This window comes from Dermochelys coriacea, chromosome 4 (assembly GCF_009764565.3).
Source record: "Dermochelys coriacea isolate rDerCor1 chromosome 4, rDerCor1.pri.v4, whole genome shotgun sequence".
Lineage (NCBI taxonomy): Eukaryota > Metazoa > Chordata > Testudines > Dermochelyidae > Dermochelys > Dermochelys coriacea.
The window spans coordinates 81,986,981-81,994,315 of NC_050071.1; the positions used below are offsets into that span (position 1 = coordinate 81,986,981).

The following is a 7,335-nucleotide window of genomic DNA, read 5'->3' on the forward strand; positions in this document are numbered from 1 at the left end:
CAGCAACCACACACCACACAACAGAACCACTAACCCAGGAACCTATCCTTGCAACAAAGCCCGTTGCCAACTCTGTCCACATATCTATTCAGGGGATACCATCATAGGGCCTAATCACATCAGCCACACTATCAGAGGCTCGTTCACCTGCGCATCTACCAATGTGATATATGCCATCATGTGCCAGCAATGCCCCTCTGCCATGTACATTGGCCAAACTGGACAGTCTCTACGTAAAAGAATGAATGGACACAAATCAGACGTCAAGAATTATAACATTCAAAAACCAGTTGGAGAACACTTCAATCTCTCTGGTCACTCGCAAAAAGAAAAGGAGTACTGGTGGCACCTTAGAGACTAACAAATTTATTAGAGCATAAGCTTTCGTGAGCTACAGCTCACTTCATCGGATGCATTTGGTGGAAAAAACAGAGGAGAGATTTATATACACACACAGAGAGAACATGAAACAATGGGTTTATCATACACACTGTAAGGAGAGTGATCACTTAAGATAAGCCATCACCAGCAGCGGGGGGGGGGGGGGCGGGAAGGAGGAAAACCTTTCATGGTGACAAGCAAGGTAGGCTAATTCCAGCAGTTAACAAGAATATCAGAGGAACAGTGGGGGGTGGGGTGGGAGGGAGAAATACCATGGGGAAATAGTTTTACTTTGTGTAATGACTCATCCATTCTCAGTCTCTATTCAAGCCTAAGTTAATTGTATCCAGTTTGCAAATTAATTCCAATTCAGCAGTCTCTCGTTGGAGTCTGTTTTTGAAGCTTTTTTGTTGAAGTATAGCGATCACAGACCTAAGAGTGGCTATACTTCAACAAAAAAGCTTCAAAAACAGACTCCAAGGAGAGACTGCTGAATTGGAATTAATTTGCAAACTGGATACAATTAACTTAGGCTTGAATAGAGACTGGGAATGGATGAGTCATTACACAAAGTAAAACTATTTCCCCTTGGTATTTCTCCCTCCCACCCCACCCCCCACTGTTCCTCTGATATTCTTGTTAACTGCTGGAATTAGCCTACCTTGCTTGTCACCATGAAAGGTTTTCCTCCCCCCCCCCCCCCCCCGCTGCTGGTGATGGCTTATCTTAAGTGATCACTCTCCTTACAGAAATGCATCCGATGAAGTGAGCTGTAGCTCACGAAAGCTTATGCTCTAATAAATTTGTTAGTCTCTAAGGTGCCACAAGTACTCCTTTTCTTTTTGCGAATACAGACTAACACGGCTGCTACTCTGAAACCTCTCCTTACAGTGTGTATGATAAACCCATTGTTTCATGTTCTCTGTGTGTGTGTATATAAATCTCTCCTCTGTTTTTTTCACCAAATGCATCCGATGAAGTCAGCTGTAGCTCACGAAAGCTTATGCTCTAATAAATTTGTTAGTCTCTAAGGTGCCACAAGTACTCCTTTTCTTTTTGTTTAAACTATTTAATTGTAATAACAAGCTATTCTGAATATTTTGTCACTTTCCCTGCTAATACAACTCATCTGCTCATCCTTTCCTCAGCAGTCTTCTTGTCTCAGTGTGTCATCAGTTGCCAGAAATGGACATGCTGCCAAAACCTCCAAGGCCAATGGCCTCCTCCCTGTTGTTAGTAAGAAACCACTTTTCTTGGCTTCCCTGGCCTATCTAATGCCCTGTTCTGATGTTTTTTAAATGGAGGTGGGATTCGTCTCTTTTCAGAAAATTTTACTTTTTCGTGCCACCAGTTATGCAAAGCAAACTCATACCATGTGGAGCTCTGGGGGGTGGCTGCCCTGCTGTCAGCAAAAATGGCAGTAAATCATTTGCTGCATAGCTTATCACAGCCACCACCCCCAAAAAGAAGCTATTTCTTCTACATCCTGACTCTGTGGCAACTGCATTTAGGTCAAAAGAAAAAATTGAAAACTAGGCTCTTTTTCTGGGAAATATGGTTAATCAGAGGAGCCTGATTTCTCTGGTTTTATTTCCCTAACTTGCTAGTGACCAATGCACTCAACTCAGAGCACCAGGAACTAAGGACAAACAAGACCATTCAGTCCACTGTATGTGTGACGGGGGCGGGGCAGAAGTAGGTGGAACACGCAACTCAGGTGCCTGAGCCTGCATTCCTTACTCGAGCAAGATGAGTTTTTAATGAGAAATGCAGAATTTGGCCCCGGCTAGGTCATCCTTGGCAAAAAATAAACAATATTGTTTTCTCCAATAGTGACCCAAAAAGAAGAGGAGTACTTGTGGCACCTTAGAGACTAACAAATTTATTTGAGCATAAGCTTTTGTGAGCTACAGCTCACTTCATCGGATGCATCACGAAAGCTTATGCTCAAATAAATTTGTTAGTCTCTAAGGTGCCACAAGTACTCCTTTTCTTTTTGCAAATACAGACTAACACGACTGCTACTCTGAAACCTGTCCAAAGTATGGTAGTTTGTAACAACACTATTACAAGGTTTGGACCATTAATAAGGATGCAGCATGGTCTTCAAGGGGATAAGATAACGGTCTGGAGACCTGGGTTTATTTAATTCGTCATGTGGTTTCACCATCCTGTTTCCCCCCTCACCCTGTGCCTGTCTTGTATATTTAGATTGTAAGATCTTTGGGGCAGGAAGCAAGTCTTTATGTTTTTATAGTGCCTATCACGAAGGGGCCATGAGCTAGGTTGGAGCCCACAGGTGCTAATGTAAATAATAGATGATAATGGTCTATATTCTTCAGCACAAGGAAGTAGAGCACTGAGGTTCTTTACAGACAATTCTAGGTCTTCTGAGAACTTCTACCTGTATCATCATCTTGTATCTGGCTTTGTATTCTGTAATTGCTCTCTTTAGGTCTTAAAACCTCTTCCAGTCTTGATCACAATTTAAACATGGGAGGAAAATATATAAGAGGGATTGACTGGCCATAGCTTATACTCATCATTTTTGCTCTTTACCTGAAAAAGCAGTTCATTTATTACCAGAACTATTAATGTTTTTCTGTCAGTTTGCACAATATATCAGACAAGCTTTCAGCAGTGTATGGATGTAACATGATAGCATTTCAAATACAGTATGTAACCAGAAGGAAAATGCCCACTAGATGCTGCTATATTGTTATTACTGGCATAGTAAGCTGTTTTCCAAGCTTCTGCGCAAGGCTCTTGTAGTTAAAAGCTTTTCTCTCTCTCTCTTTTTTTTTTAGCTGAAAAAATCAAAGTACATTATGTGCTATCTCAAGTCTTCTTGAAACAGTTTCCATTAGTTTCATAGTCGTCAAACTACAATTGCCATTGCAAGCATTAGGCCTGCAGCTACTAGAGCCAGCCTAAGATCAGCCTTGAGATTGTAAACCTCATTGAAGTTTTTCTCTAATTCCATCACAATCATAGTCATTGTCAGGACAATGAATTAACCTTTTCTGTTCCCTTTGCCCTGTCCAGTCATCACTGAGCATGATTATGTGCAGTATTTTCAATTTTCAACTTCATATTTGATGTTTCTTATTATTCTACCAGTGCCCACAAGTCAGTGGCTATAGGAGAGGAATAGGAAGATGATCCAAGTGAGTTAAAGAATATTAATAACCTCACTGAACTATATAGCATAGGAACTTTGTTTCTCAGAGTGTGGTGGTGATAACTGATGGTTCAGCTCGTCTGGTATCCTGTCTCTAATCCTGACCAATACCAGATGCTTTGGAAGATGATATAAACTCCCATAATGCTCTTAATTATGTAACTCTATATAAGGGAGGTTGGATGGGGATTCCTTCTTGATCCCAACTGGTGTTCAGGTTATGCTCTGAAACACAAAAATGAATAGCCTGCACCAGCTACCCTTAGACCTCGCCCCACAAACTCCCCACTTCCTTTGGTTACTCCCCTCCCCCACTCACATGGGAACAAGAACTTCTAAAGGACTCTAGAAGCAGCAAGGATTTCAAAGGAAAGTGCATGGCCCTTTCCCACATGACAACATGTATATATAGGTCTTGGATCATGCAAGTGGTAGAGAGAGGTTTGAGCCATTGGCAGGGGTAGTGCTGTCATCCAGTCATATGATACATATGTTCTGCACTGAGCAATAGCAGGAATTGTCTCAGTTTAGCGAACCTGACTGGGAGTCCCAAACCAGGCCACAAAATGGGGTGAATCACCAAACACTAGGAGCTATGGTCACTTTAGAAATTACCTTTCCTTCCCCAGGACAGCTGCTGCAATGTATGGTACAAGCCCCTCAGGAGCCCAAAAGGATCATCTCATCCCCCTCCTAGCAGAATGAAGCAGCATCTTGTCAGGATGATGCAAGTTCATACCAAAGGAGTCCCTTTTTAGTTTAGGAAGTGAAAGGAGGACAGTAGCATCCAATTATCAATGGAGGGGAGGGGTTGCGTGAGGGAAACTAGTGATCTGGTTTGTTGAAGTGGCTGAACATACTCCTTAAGCCCTTCTGTGTGGGTACTTTTGTTTATTTACCATTTTGAACTATGAGTAAGCAGCTCAGAGGCACTGGGAGCCCTCAGTGCCAGAACTTGGGTTTGTTTTGTTGACTTGAACAAATAAACAAGGTCTTTTTGTGACAAAAAGGTTTTTTTTCTCCTTTTGCATCAAAAGAACCTCTGTTTTTTTGTGCTGAGGAGGCTGGAACAGGGGCCTGGCTACAGCCATTAAATTCATGGAACAGGGAGGGGGATCTCACAAGCTTGAAAGCTTCCCAGAATCATTCTGTGCACTCTGAAATTGCAATACTAGGTAAAACTCTGGTGCACCCTGCACACCTCATCTTATAAGGCAGGATGAAAAGGAAGGGGAAAGATCTTAGGTAACTCCAAAATATGGAGTGAATGTGGCTGGGTGAGTGTTGAGATTTTTTCATTTTGCCAGTACCGATCTGTGTATTCCTGACAGCTGACAAGGATGGTGTGCCAACACTTGGCAACATAGGGTTACAGAGCTGATGTGGGCACAGGTGGCCCTGCCCTAACACATCTATAAGAGATGTCAGACCCGGAAGGAGGAGCTTAAAGCAAGAAGCCTAGCTTATTTGGTTGTAGAGCAAGTCTTCAGCTCTCTGGAGAGAGGTTTGGCTGAGGGCAGGAACTCCACTCTGAAGCAAGGGAGGGCCCAGTGCTCTTCCTCTACATTTGTCTGACCTTAGCTGGAAGCACAGCTCAACCAGGGCTTTCTGGAGGAAGAGAGTTTTACCACAGTGGTAGTATAATTCATTTGTGTTAATTCCCCCTTTTCTGTTCACTGACAACCCTGGGAGGAGTGGACTATCTGGGGCTCAGCTGGAGGGCTGAGCCTCTTATGACTGGAAGTGACATGGGAAACCACCCGAATATCCCAGAGCAGTATTGGGGCCTGGCTTAGGGGTTGCCCTGGGGCAGGAACCCCAGAAGCAGATGGTAAAACTATTTGTAACTTTTCAAAACCTACAGAGTATTTAGTTTCTTATGCCCCTCTTAAAGCTTGATCCAAAGCCCATTGTAATTAATGGAAAGACTCACAATGGCTTCGGTCTGTTTAAGGACCAGGTCCAGAACCTGGTTAGCGGGGTTACTCAGAACAAGCAACTTGGTTAGCTCAGGACAAGGAATTTTCTCTTTTGATGTGCAGGTCACCTTTAACATGATGGAAGAAATGAACCATCTGGCTTTTTTGCATCATCCAGATTGAGGATCCAGACACTAGATGTCAGCGTTGTTCAAACAGGCCTTCAGTTGCTTTGTGCAAACCCCATTAACAGCTTTATGCAAATCCATTAACAAATTGATTGGGCACCTTTTCAACTATGCTTGCAGTCCTGACCCCAAAAGGAAGGTGAGTTGTTATGCAAATCTTTAATATTGCTGAACTAGTTTTCCTGGATTTTACACAAGGCTTTGATGTTCCAGTCTTTGAAATACAAACACTTAAAAAAAAAAAAAAAAAGCAAACTCTCTTCTCTTCTCATCCAATGAAATGAGCTGTAGCTCACGAAAGCTTATGCTCAAATAAATGTGTTAGTCTCTAAGGTGCCACAAGTACTCCTTTTCTCTTCTTTCAGTTGTTGCAACTAAATGGCAGTTCTGCAGTATGCACTGTAATGACAAAGTGCTGGTTATTACAGAATGGAGGTTAAGAGCTCATATTTTTACATAAAGTCTTTATGCAGTTTTATGAATTTTGAATAAGGCAAAAGAAATGGAATTTCATACACTTACCTTCTGAAGTTCCATTCTTGTGATGTTAGCTGGTGCTGGAGGGTGACCACCAAGCACAGGGGTGAATTTCAACAGTCCTTTTCCTTCCTGAATATCACTGTAAAGACAGGTAAGACCATGCCACCAAGCCTGAGGCTGCAGGCGGCACAACCTCACCAGAGACAGACTAGTACTTGTTCCTGCTACTTGTGCTGTGGAGTCTGAGCTGCCTTATACTGACCAAGAGCTCTATGGGGATAAAAGGAGCTATCTGGGGAATTAGAATTTTTCCTACTACTTTTGACCCTGGGGCCTAATGCATTTTCCTCTCTTCTTGTTTAGGAGAAAATTCCCATCCACTGTCCCTGCCAACTCTCCACAAACTCTCACCAGTTCTCTATTCAATACGGACGTCCCATGCCCCCACATAATTTGGCTGGCAAGACAAAGAAATTTAGGGTGGGGAAGACAAGATTATAGAATCATAGGACTGGAAGGGATCTTGAGAGGTCTTCTAGTGCAGTCCCTTGCATGCATGGCAGAACTAAGTATTATCTAGACCATCCCTGACAGGTTTCAGAGTAGCAGCTGTGTTAGTCTGTATTCGCAAAAAGAAAAGGAGTACTTGTGGAAATAAATTTGTTAGTCTCTAAGGTGCCACAAGTATCCCTGACAGGTGTTTGTCAAATCTGCTCTTAAAAATCTCCAATGGTGGAGATTCCACAAGCTCCCTAGGCAATTTATTCCAGTGCTTAACCACCCTGACAGTTAGGAAGTTTTTCCTAATGTCCAACCTAAACTGCCCTTGCTGCAATTTAAGCCCATTGTTTCTTGTCCTATCCTCAGAGTTTAAGGAGAACAATTTTTCTTCTTCCTCCTCCTTTTAACATCCTTTTATGTACTTGAAAACTGTTGTCATGTCTTCTCCAGACTAAACAAATCCAAATTTTTCAATCTTCCCTCATAGGGTCATGTTTTCTAGACCTTTAATCATTTATGTTGCTCTTTGCTGGACTTTCTCCAATTTGTCCACATCTTTTCCGAAATGTGGAGCCCAGAACTGGACACAATACTCCAGCTGAGGCCTAATGAGCGTGGAGTAGAGCGTGGAGTAGAGTACTTCTCATGTCTTGCTTACAGCAGTCCTGCTAATACATCCCAGAAT

General features: G+C 42.6%; 1 protein-coding gene across 1 annotated transcript in view; it reads right to left on the bottom strand.

Moving 5' to 3' along the window:
* ENPP6 (ectonucleotide pyrophosphatase/phosphodiesterase 6) overlaps positions 1-6,379 on the bottom strand; it is an 89,335-nt gene extending 82,956 nt beyond the window's left edge. Inside the window, exon 1 of the mRNA XM_043513581.1 lies at positions 6,192-6,379. The gene's annotated coding sequence lies outside the window, so the exon portion shown is untranslated. The remainder of the gene's footprint in view (positions 1-6,191) is intronic.
* Between the last annotated feature and the right edge of the window lie 956 nt (positions 6,380-7,335).